Source organism: Serinus canaria, chromosome 2 (genome assembly GCF_022539315.1).
Source record: "Serinus canaria isolate serCan28SL12 chromosome 2, serCan2020, whole genome shotgun sequence".
Classification (NCBI taxonomy): Eukaryota; Metazoa; Chordata; class Aves; order Passeriformes; family Fringillidae; genus Serinus; species Serinus canaria.
In genome coordinates, this window is record NC_066315.1 from 141,647,822 (window position 1) to 141,659,868 (window position 12,047).

The window sequence follows — 12,047 nt, forward strand, 5'->3', positions numbered from 1 at the left end:
GGGAACAATATCATGGGTTGGTCCCAGTGCCAGAAAGCTTGTGGGGGAGAGTCACCAGCCTAATCCCATTGAAACCTTGGGAGTTGCAACTGAACTGGGAACCTCCTTGGGCTTTGTGCCTGCCCTACTTCCCAGGGCAGTTTGGTTGATGATGATAAATGGCAAAGTCTCAGTGCCCACACAGGCTGTTCCTTTGTGCTCTTGCTTTTAAAGTTATCAGCACAAAATGGTAGAGGTTGGGAGAATGTTTGATAAATCTTTTCACATTCTCATCTTTTTCTGTATTTGCTTCCCATCTAATGCTCTCTATTAACATCTGTTCAGAGCAAGGCCACTCCTGGTAGATGTGAGGTTGGGAGGAGCTGGGCTGAGTGCCAGGCTTGGGGCTGGATGCCACATTTTTTGTCCTTCTTGCCCCAGATAAGCCAAGATCCCCCCTCCCAGAAGCCATGTTTCTGTTTGGCTTGTGTGGAGCTGGGTTTTGAACCTTCTGCTGACTAATCTCAGCAGTGGGTTGCTTACCAGCATCCTTCCTGCAGTGAGAGGATGGAACAATTGACATCCATGCTCATTGCAGGGTCCTTGAACTATGTGACTTTTAAAGGTCCCTTTCAACCCAAACCATTCTGTGATTCTATGACCCCCAGTTCTGTGGTCCAGCAGGTGAATATTTCTAACAGGCCTGAGGGAACCCCTTTTGGAGAAGGGGAGAACAGGCACATCCTTCCTCTCCACAGCCTTCTTCCAGCATGTAGTACTCCTGAGATGCACTGTTTCCCTGACTCAGTCTGCAGTAACACCAAACCCTCTCTTTCCTTTGATCCAGGGCTTTTAAAAGAGCAGCATGATGCTCCTGTGCTAGCCAAACAGCTTTGATTCTGCCATGCAATGTGGTGTGCATGTGTACAGGTTGACAGGGGCTGTAAGCACCCATTTCCTTGCAAAAGTTGAGAGTAAATGAAACCAAAGCTCACAATTGCATTTGGGTTTATTTATTTATTTATTTATTTATTTATCCTAATGGTCCATGCATTTTTAGCACTTATTACTGGTTGCAAGGAGATGCTGCATCAGTGTGTACCTGCAGCATCCCTTGTTAGCTCACAGGTCTCATCTCATGTGCAAGAGAGGATGCTAACAACAGCTGGCTCCCCAAAAGGTGTTCTCCTGCAAATCCTGGAGACAAATCACACTAATGGGAGGTGACTGGCTGCAAACTTATGGCCAGAGGAAGATGGATGGTTTTGAGCAGGGGTGTTGTGACCTGAAACTTAAGCCTGTAGCTGGGTCACTGCCCCTCTTTCAGGTTGTTTTCACTGGGCTGGAAGCTTTCTTGTAATGCATGGAGTTTCATCCAGGGAGGATCTGAAAGGTCTCTTAACCCTTTGCCTCACAGTGAAAGCAGAAAAGAAATGATAATACAATAAATCCAAAGCATTCCAACCATTCTTCAAAAAAAAAAAAAAAGTCTGAAAGCTGAAAAAGCCCACAAAGGAGGATGCTGGGTTTATATTGCTTGTTCAGCAAACAGCCTGCATCTGGGTTGAGGTTGCAGTGAAGGTTTATACAGAAATTCAATGCCATTTGGGATGTAACACAGGTAATAGCATTTTCCCCCTTCTTCTTTCTCCTCCTTCATCTTTGCTCTAATGCATTTGACTGAATTACAGTGCAAATCCATGACTGTATAAATACCAAGTGGGGGAGAAAAAACTGCAGCAGAAACCACAGGCATTGTTTAGGTGGTTCTTTGATGTATTTCACCCATGAATATAAACTGTTAGCCTTGTGGGATGGTTTTGGGCTAAAAGGGGCTTGAGACTGGTTAGTTGGGTGCCTTATAAAAACACTTCACAGACATTTCACTTCCCACCCTTTCTCTCTTGATGTGTGTGCCTTGCAAAAAGGTGCTTGTACTCTCAGCTCCCAAGATTAAACCCCCTTTACTGCACAAATACTGTTTGGGATCCACAGTTTGTTCATATGTTGGATGCCTTGAAGGATATAAGTCCAAGTTCTGGCACTGCCAGATCCACATTCTACATGAGCTTTAACCAGGCTTTTCGGGAAACACGTGTTCCTCAGGGCAGATCCTACAGCTTAGGCTGGAGTCAGGAGTGGGACCATGCTGGCAGTGGTGGGTCTGCAGTGATGAAGGAAAGGACAGGGGGATTTGGCAGCTGGGCTTGTTTGTTTGTTGGGGAGTACAGGGGGAGGACTAGTCTGTGATGCTTGGCAATAAATTTGGCCTGATACTTAAGTACCAGTTCCCAGGAAATTGCCATCGGAGTAATTAGCATGTGCTGACTTATTTGTACAGTGATAACAGCAGGAAAGTATTGAAGCAGGAAAAACAAACACATTATTCATTTGAACCTTCAATCCACAGCCTTTACTTGACAGTTCACTCTTTGCAATACACAGGTCTATTTTTAGGCTTCCAAGTCAGGTGAGCTTTTTTTTCATTTTTGTTTTGCATTTTGGTCTTTATTTTGCCGACATAAATTGGAAATTAATCTGTGCTTAGAGATAAACAAACCCAATTTTAAAATAAACCTTCTGAATCCCAAAGACTCTGTGGAAGTGCTGAAGCTTCAGTACAAGGCTCTTGAAACCTGTGCCCATGCAAATGGGATGAGCTGCAGATGGCAGCTAGGGTAGGCAAGAGGAGCTCTCTGTGCAGATGCAGCTCTGGGTAGTGGAATGTGATCCCTGTTTCTATCGGATGCATTTGCTGTGAGCATCTTCTTCAGCCCAGGTTTCCCTGCTTGGTGGTGAGTGCTGCTTAGCCAGCCAGGTTAGAGCTGTCCTTTGACAGGTGAGCGCTGAGGAGCAGGTTTAGTAACTTGGGTAATAATTATTGTTAAGGAGACTGTGGGAGAGTGGCACAGGGTCACAGGAGTTTGTGGTTGTGAGGCATCTGAGGAGGATATTTGGGGAAGGCAGCCTTGTATGTGTGAGTATATGGAAAAGCTGGTAAGAGAGCAGGAGGTGTTTGGGGGTGGGGGGAAATGGGTGTGGAGAAATGTGTGGCTTCACCTTGGAATGGAAACAATGGGGATGAAAGTGTTTGCTCTGCCTTTCCTTTCCTCCTCTCTTCTGCTTACCAGCCACCCGCAGAAGCAATTCCCTGCCAGGCATTTGTGCTAAATCCTTTGAAAGCTCCTCTTCTCCTTTGGCTAATATAAATTCAGAAAAAAGGGTGGAGGCAGAAGACAGGCTGTCTGCAGGGGAAGAGAGCAGAGAGGCCCCGGGGTTTCTCCTTCAGATGGATTTGTGAACAGCTGAGAAAATCAGGCAAAGCATCTCCCTCAGCCAGCAGCTATATCACAGGCACCCCTGGCTGCAAATGCAATGCAGATAAATCAGAGTTAAAGTGCCCTTTTTAAATACCAAAGGCTTTTAAGTATTTGAGCCAGCCATCAAAAAGGTGACTTACCATCTCCGTATCTTGAGCTCTTTGCATGGAGCCTGCATGCCTCCCTGGAAGGTGGGGCTTAGGCAAACACTAGCAGTACTGCTCAAATCAAAGGTAAGAATGAAACTTGTGGCCTCCCTTATGCAAGATTCAGGCTGGGTTTCCCAATGGTCCTAAAGTCTTTGGGAGTGATTGCTGTGCTTTGCAGCCCCAAAAGTTCGTCCCCATCCCTGGTTCCCCCTGTATTTTCCAGCTACCAAGTGCAGGTTTAGGGCTGGTGGAGGCTGGATTCTGACTGCAGCCTTCAGGTTTCCTTGGGAGCAGTAGCAGCTCCTTGATTTTTGTGCCACAGGTTAGTTACCCTTTAAATCCTATGGCTGTCACAGTGAGCCTCCCACATTTTAAGCCCTAAAGGAAGAAGGGGCAGGAGTGAGGGAAGGTATTGCAAATGCACAACCTTGAACCAGTACCATGATGATGAAAACTTTAAACAAACCAGGCAGGAGCTGAAATTTGTTTTCTGTTTGCAGGGAGGGCTTTCTAGCTCTTTGAGAGAATGCATTCAGGGACTACATCCTGGGATATGCCTTTGAGGCTTAGAGGAACCCAGCAGACATGAAGATCCTGGAACCAAGAAGCACAAAGAGAACCTGCAAGCATAATTATGATAAGCATCAGTGGGTGGTTTCAGAGTGTCAGAACTGGGTGCTTCATTCTGTTGGCTCAAGTGATTGTAGTCAGAGAAGTTTTGTGTGTCTTTCAGAGCCACAGACTGGCCCAGACTGGAAGTGATCATCTGGTTCAGTCTTTTGTGGGAAAGGGAGCCAAGGTGATTGTAGCAACCTTGTCCAGTTGTATCTTGAAGACCTCCAGTGATGGAGACTCTGCCATCTCCCTGGGCAGGTTATTTCAGTGAGTGATTGTTCTCACTGTAAAATGCTTATTTCTTACATTATGCTTTGTTTCTGGCCAGTGAGTGAATTTTTTTTTAACTTGCTTTGGTCTTGCTTTGGATATGATTTTTTCTGGTTTTTTAGCTGTGAAAAAAACCCATCAGAGTGGGTTTCTTGGTTTAACAGCATTTTGTTTTGCTTTTTGTCAGAAGTGGCACTTTTGCTGCTCTTCAGAATCCACATCTGGTTAGCCATGGGATGCAGAGGACCTTTGGATGGGGCGGGGATGTCTGGGTCTCTACAAGCCCAACCACTGATAATGGGGCATCTTGTTCTTTGTACCACCAGTAGTTGAGCCTCTTGTTATTAGTACCTCATGGATTTCTAGGTTTTAAGGATGTTGTGCTTGTTTAGTCTGACCTGCTGTATAACAGAGATTCCTTGAATTAATTTCCACTCTGCAGTCAGACATTGTGAGTGCAACCAAGCATAAATTTCTGGGAGAGCAAGAGAAGCAAGGTGGAAGCGATCCATCTTATTTTGAAAATTGCTAGTGCTGGATCCTTGGCCATGCCAATTGGAGGACTTTTCTCTCTGTTAATTACCTAAAGTGTTGAAAAATGGTATCGTTTCTTCTGGTTTGTTTTCTGTTGAGCTTCAACTTTCAACCTTTGGTCTTGTCATGCCTTTGTCTGGCAGGCTGAGAGCACTTTTCTGACAGGTACCTACAGGCTGTGAGGTGCCTTTTAACTTTCTCTTTGATTGACTTCCTTGAGCTCCTTGCTACAAGCCTGGGTTTGTTCTTGTGGTTGTCCTCTGAGCTCTCTCCAGTTTTTCCAGCAGTATTCTTGAAGTGTGAGTACAAGTATGAAACCTCACACTCCCATCAGCTGTGCCAGCCCAAGGCCCGAAGATAACAGGGCCTCTGCTGGTACGTGACATCCCTCGTCTGTGGATCCAGGCACCATGGAGCTGCCTTGCAAGCTCACCTTGGGCTAATTATGCCTCTTACCTCAGCCAGTCCTGTAGGTCTTGCATGTTTAAAAAGTTTCCATGTACCCGTTTCTTTAATATGCCAAGCGTCTCTTAAATCTTTTTGATGTATTTTTTTTTTTTTTATTCTGAAAGGAGTTTTAGTCCAACCTTTCTCCCTCTACCAGCCACACGTCAAAAATCTTAACAAAACTGAGAGCTGCTAGGAATGTGTTTTACAGAGCTGGGGGAAGGAAAGTAGTTCACAAGAGGGAAATAACACTGAGACCTCCAGTGGATGGTAGGACAGGACAGATGCATACCACTGACTCCAAAGTTCTGCATGTTTTTTTGACCTCTTTGGATCTTCATGGATTGTCTTCTGCTGTGAATATTAACCATGGAGATGGTTAACCTGCAAGCACTGTGCCAGTCAAACCTGTCATTGCTGGCTATGGAGCATAGCACCAAGCTTCTTGCCTGGGGGTCATGGACTGGCTGCTCCCATTGGGGGTTTGGGTCAGTGCTGGTGAATTTCTAGATACTAGACACAGAGAGTTGACTGTATTTCCAACTGAGATGTTTTTATTATTGGTTCTATGTTGTTTCTTATGTGTAATGATTCAGAGGAAACAGAGGTGTTGATCTGATGGGGAACCTAGAAAGCTTTTTGGTAATATCATCCAGATGTTTCCTTAGCACATCTGCTTAAGCCACTGCTGAAGTCAATGCCTTCAGCAATGCTGCTGGTGTGTTTTACTGCCTGCTGCTGTGTGTGATGCTAATTTATGAGTAGTGCAGAAATGGAGGAGGGGGAAGTTTAGCAGCAGAAGCAAGGACAACCAGCTGCCAAGGAAGCGTGGGAAAGGAAGGCAATTCAGACTGTAACCCAAATTATTCTTGCTTTTACCATTCATGTAGGGTGTTTGGAAGTAATCTTGCATGTAATTTTAAGTACTGTGCCCCAGGTTTGCCTGGTTACAGGTCACTGTGTACCTGTGCTGTTGCAACTCAGCCACGTGGGCAAGACATTTGTCTGTCTGAACACTGACTTCAGCTGAGGCAAGCTCTCCTTGTGTGAGAAGATCCTCCTGCCTGTCCCCTCATTAGTGGGAAGCTGTTTCTCTCCCTGGTTGTATCTGTTTAGCACTTCAACACTGCCTTGCTAATCCGTGTGCCAGGATTGTCAGCATGTGGTGTTCCTCCAGGGAGGGTCAGCTTTGGGACAGCTCAGCTGCCTCATGCCAGGGCTTTGGGCAACCAGGATACTACTGGGAGCTGTGCTTTTAATGTCACTGTGTCAGCGTTGTGCCCTGCCCAAGGGAATGTTGCCAGCAGCCTGAGGATAATGTTCCATAATTCCCAGTACCCTGAGCTGTGCAGTCTTTCTAGGCTGCACGCTCCAAGCCCTGGGTCACAGCCCTTCCAATACGGACTCAGATCTGGTGAGCACTGCAGCTCCTTACACCATGCTGCTCTTCCTCCCTTTTCCCCAATGACTTCTGCTGATGGCTCATTTTCTGTGTCACAGAGAGCATGTCTTCAGAGCAGACCAGTTTGTGGTGCTCACTGCAATCTACTGACTTGGATGCCTGGTCTTGAAAGGTGATGGCAGCCACAAGGTCTTTGAAGAAGAAAAGAGTCTCATCTCCCCATATGAAGGCTGGTTTGTCACCTCCCTCCAGGGATGGTGGGGTGACGTTGGAGGTTATGCAGGTTAAAATGGGGGAGGAAGGTGGAAACATGTGGTTGGGGTGTGGCAAAGCCCTTCTGTGAGGCGGAGGAGATGTTGGTGTGGTAGGTGCCTGTGAGATGAATGGCCCAAAGGTGTAGATCTCATCCTATTTCTGCCTCTCTCTCTCTAATGAATGACACAGCACCGTGAGCTGGCCAAGGATTGGCCATCAAGTGCTCTTGGTTACGTGTCAGAGAGCAGCTCAGCTGGATGATTCACAGGATGCAGGTGGACATTGTGCAGCCCTAGAGGAGCCTGCAGGACCTTGGTTTGTGTGTGTGGTCCTTCAGAGAGTAAAGATGCTGAAACATCACTGCAGATCTTGGAGCAGGAGAGACAGTGTGGCTTCTAAATGTTGTCACATGAACACAGAAATCAAGAGATGGTCAGAGACACATTTCTGGAGCTGTGGATGGCATTACCACTCTCATGGCTTAGGGCCCATCTTGTTTCCTGTTGCCACCTTGTTAGCTGTCCCCTGCATGCTCCCAGGCAGTGCCAGAGTAATTTGCTTCCACCACACCAAGCTATGATCTTGTTTCTTCTGACAATAAACCACACTGCTTGGCTTCCCTAGCCAGGGTGTGTTTGAGCATCAGTGCTTTGTACCTCCTGTTCCACATCCCGCACCCAAAGAAGAGGTTTCTTCTGCAGCATAGACCAGCTTTCCTGCTTCTCATAGAATGGTTTCATAGAAAGGCCTGGGCTGGAAGAGGCTGTAGAGATCTTCTATTCCAACCCCTCTGCCATAGGCAGGGCCCTCTCTTCACTGTTGGTCTCTGTAACTAGGAATATTAAATCTGGGTAGGACCAAGCTTCTTCATTGATATAAGAGAGCTCTTCTTTTATGAGGCTAAATTACAAGTTTTTCCCATCTTCCTCCTAAACCTGAGTTTCTATGTCACTGGTCCACCCTGACAATCCTTCTCTCCTTGCTGGGTTGGAGTTAGTTTGTAGGCCCTCCCTAATGGGATAGGGCTGCTGGCCTCTTCTTCTGCAGCTCTTCCCACCCAAAGAAACCTCGTAGACATCTCCATTGTGTTTATTTTCCATCTCTTTCAAATGTCCCCTGAACACAGATGAAGGCTACTTCTTTCTTGGGTCCATTATGTTGGGTTGCTTGTGTCTGGCCAGTGTCCAGTGGAAGAGCTCCTGGACTTCATGAAAGTCTTTAGTTTAGATAAAGTACCTAAATGCTGTGTTTCTGTTTCCCTCTGCACACAAAAAAATGGCTATTTTGGATAAAATTTAGAATTAATTCTTGATTTGATTTCTGGAGTTGTTCCTGCCTCCTCGGTGGAGCAGTGTGTTATACCCAGCAGAGCAACGTCTGCATTAGTATTAATCAACACACAGAGTAGTCATTTTGCTAGTTTGTGACAGTCTGCAGTCGAACACTTACATTGTCTTAGGGTAGAATTTACATGTAAAGCTAACTGTATTGTAATGTGTATTAAAATCCACTTAATTTTATTAAAGTAGCTCAATGTTTCCTTTGTTGGCATTTGAGCTGACTGTTACTTTGTGATGTTGCAGTTGAACGCACCCTCAGGAGACAGCTGCAGTAAATCCTCCTTTTTGGGAAAAGTGTAGTAAAAATTTGGAGAGGGTTGGCTACTGACAGTACATCTAAACTTTCTGACTCAATTTTGGTTTGTATTTGAAAGGAGTCTTTGTATCTAGTGGAAGTTTTAATACAAAATGTAAAAGTTTGTGACTCCAAAGGGAAATTTTCCAACTGTCGAAACAAAGTGCTTCAAGTCAAAATGAGTTTCAATTCAGCACCTTTCAATATTTCAAGTTTTTTTATATTTCTTTCCACTTATTCAGAATGATAGAAAAAAAAATCAAGATCTTTAAGTCCCACAAGGATGACAGAACTGGATTTTTCTTTGCCATCTCTTATTCATCTCTGTTAGAGTAGTACCTTCCATTGGCTGCATCTTGAGGCAACAACAAGATGTTCTTTTGTCAGTACTGCAAGGTCAGGGTGTCCTTTGATGGGTGAACCAGACATCACTCTCTTGATACTAATAGAAATCTTGTATAAAATCTGAAGGTTTGTCAATCTGTCCTGATCCAGATATTAAAACTGTGTTTTCTTTATAGGTGTATCCAGTGTTTGGATGGTGAAACTCAATGAGCTGCAGTTTGGCTTGGATTACAGTATTTCAGAAGACTTTCTGAACTTGCCAGGCAACCCTTCCCCTAGACTTTGGGGACAGAGAAGCTTAAATTTATATTTCCAGTGTCACACAAGGAGATAGAATGCTTTACAATGCTGTGTTGCTCTTTGGAAGGAGTACTCAAAAGGAGAAAAGCCTTGCATATACATCTTGGTTTAGAGACAGATTTTACCTGGGAGTAGTGTGGATACTAGAAGAAGAGGAGGTGATGATACAAGCCAGCTTCCTGACCTCCAGAGTGGGACTGAAGCTTTTTAACAAGGTAAAAAAAAAAATCAAACAAACACAAAACATTTTCTTTCCTTCGTACCTCAGTGAAATATCCATCAGACAAGAAATGAGAGGAGTAATGAGTCCATGCATTGAGTAGTTTCTCCTACTGCCCCCAGTCTCTGTCCTGTTCCCTGGCCACTTCCTGTGTCCTGCATTACCCATGCCTTGAGCAGGCTTCATGTAAAAAATCATCAGTGAATTTCAGCTGCCTTAGTTATCCACATATCTAAGACTTAATTTTTCAAGCATCTGTGCTCACACACGCATACACACACACATTAAATGTGTTGTTTCTGGAGGACACTTGTGCCTTTACTTTATGCCTGAGGATCTTACTGCTCTGTTGTTGGCAGTAAGGATGACAAGTGCCTCACACTGTTTTCACTGCACTCTTTTTAGCTCCAGAGCAGGACAGTGATGCATTTTCCAAACTGATGAGATACAGAGAGAGCTGAAATGTATGGGCTTTCACATTGCTTTGTCCAAACCCACAAGAGGAGAAAGGCAGAAAATAGAGCAAAATTACCTGTTTCCATTTTACTACCTTCAGAGAACTGAAAAACATTGATTGTGGAAAAGAAAGTTGAAGCTTGATTTAGTTTTTAGCTTTTTTCTTGCTGCAAATGTTTTTCCTCAAACATGCATGGCTCCTCCCGTGTTGAGCCCTGGGCTCTAGGGTGCTGGAAGCATTCCGTGGAGGAGAAGGCTGGCCAGGATGACAGAGGGGTGCCAGGCTTGGTCTGTTCTAGCAATACAGCTCCATGGGCATGGGGGACATACAGCTTTCCTCTGCTGCACTTTGTGCTCTCCATGCACTCTGGAGGCTGGATGGTGGTGAGGGTGGAAAGGGCTCATCAGATTCTCCCTCTCAGTATGTGTGGTGTGTGTGATGTTCCCATGAAGGCCATGCCAGTGTGTGCATGGGGACCTATACTGTCATGGCAATATGCCCTAATAAATTTGGCAATGGTGAAAAATGCTGAACTGAACTCCACTGAGGTGAAAATTCCCCTTTCTCTTCAGATCAGAGATTTCCTGGCTGTCCCTCACCCTTGTGTGTCAGCACTGAGCTGGAAGGACCATCACTTTGTATTAGAAGTTTTTAAGTTCTGTGACTCATTCAGTTGTTGGTTTAACTGCTGATTTTTCCAGTGAGAATGCTAGTGACATGGGTAGATGTGGTGGTGGGAAGGTACCACTGTCTGGGAAGCAACAATGGTTTCACATCTATGAAGAGACTGTGACTAAATGTGTAGCTGCTACATTTCTAAAGCAGATTTGAATCAGAGAGATGAAGGACTCCTTCAAAGTCTGGGTCTGGCCCATTTCCTTGGAAGAACCAAATTTAAATATTTGTTCTGTTAAGCCAAAGTTTCTGTTTCAGAGTGGATGTTTAGATGTTAATCTTGCATTGAAATTCCCCATTTAAAGATGAGCTGACAAAATGTGTGATACACATTGAACAGCAGCCACACTATTAAAGATGAAAGGGAGTAGAAGTGGCTGTACAGAGCAAGACCAGTTTGGTATCCCCCCAGGTGATAGCTAAGAGAGGAAAGAGTATAAGAAAGAGTGCTTTAGGAGTGAGCTTTTCTCAGCAGATCCTTGCAGAATCCAGTGATTAAATGTGCTAAGCATTTCTTGGGAGTGTCCTTTATGTCCATTTGTCCCCATGGATCAGATGCTCCTGTTGTGCTCAGGTTACAGAGCTCATTACTGAGCAACCCAAGCCATGCAGTCTCTGGCCCACTATTGTGTTTATATGGATTAGCCAAGGTCACCTAAATCAGGGGTGCTAAGTTGGATTCAGCCAGGGGACATCACAGCATCTGGTGGGCTGATGGTCCTGCTCCAATGACCAGGAGATTGGAATTCACCTTGAGTCCTGTGTAATTCTGTCATTTAACCCTTCCACTTCTTCCCCTGGGAAGCATCTGCTGGCACTTCATAGAGAGCACCAGTCATATCTGTGGATGTGAATTCCTGTGTAACAAATAGGATTTAATGAGAAGAACAGACCTTAGAAAATGCAGTGCAGCTCAGTCTTCTATTAGTTGTGGATGACTGTTGTCTTCTTGGTGGCTTGATGCTTAAAGGAGAGAGATACAACCCCTTGTATATCACAGGAGCCTCTTCCAGGTCTCCAAAGAATAGAGTGTAATTTAGTACTTATTATTTGGTTGCATCAGCTTTTCTGGGTCTGGGAGTGCTCTTAGCACAAGCAAATAAATTACCCGTCTCATTTTGCTGCATGCACTGCAGCCAGCCATATGTTTGAGGCTGATAGAGATTGTTATCTCATAGGCTAAAATTACTGAATGGAGGATGACATTTCTTATCAAGGGCTTTGCTGAATCAGAGAGTGGCCCTGGCACCCAGCTCTGAGACACCACTCCTCTTTGTCCAGCCTCCCAGCCCAGCAATAAATGGATTTGTGTCCGTAAGTCAGAGATGCTTGTGTCAAGGTTTTGTTGCAGATCGAAGCTCTGAGGATTTTCCATGTGCCTGGGAGAATGTGGGATTGAGAAGGGGAAGGGAGACCATTCATGTGACTAAAACAGGGCATCTTA

At 45.0% G+C, this 12,047-nt stretch overlaps 1 long non-coding RNA gene across 2 annotated transcripts in view; it reads left to right on the forward strand.

Annotated features, from left to right (window-relative positions):
* Positions 1–12,047, forward strand: part of LOC108961995 (uncharacterized) — a 131,901-nt gene that overhangs the window by 84,107 nt on the left and 35,747 nt on the right. For both annotated transcript variants that reach the window (XR_007776988.1, XR_001990430.3), the window contains exon 4: positions 9,128–9,466. This is a non-coding gene — a long non-coding RNA (uncharacterized LOC108961995). The remainder of the gene's footprint in view (positions 1–9,127; positions 9,467–12,047) is intronic.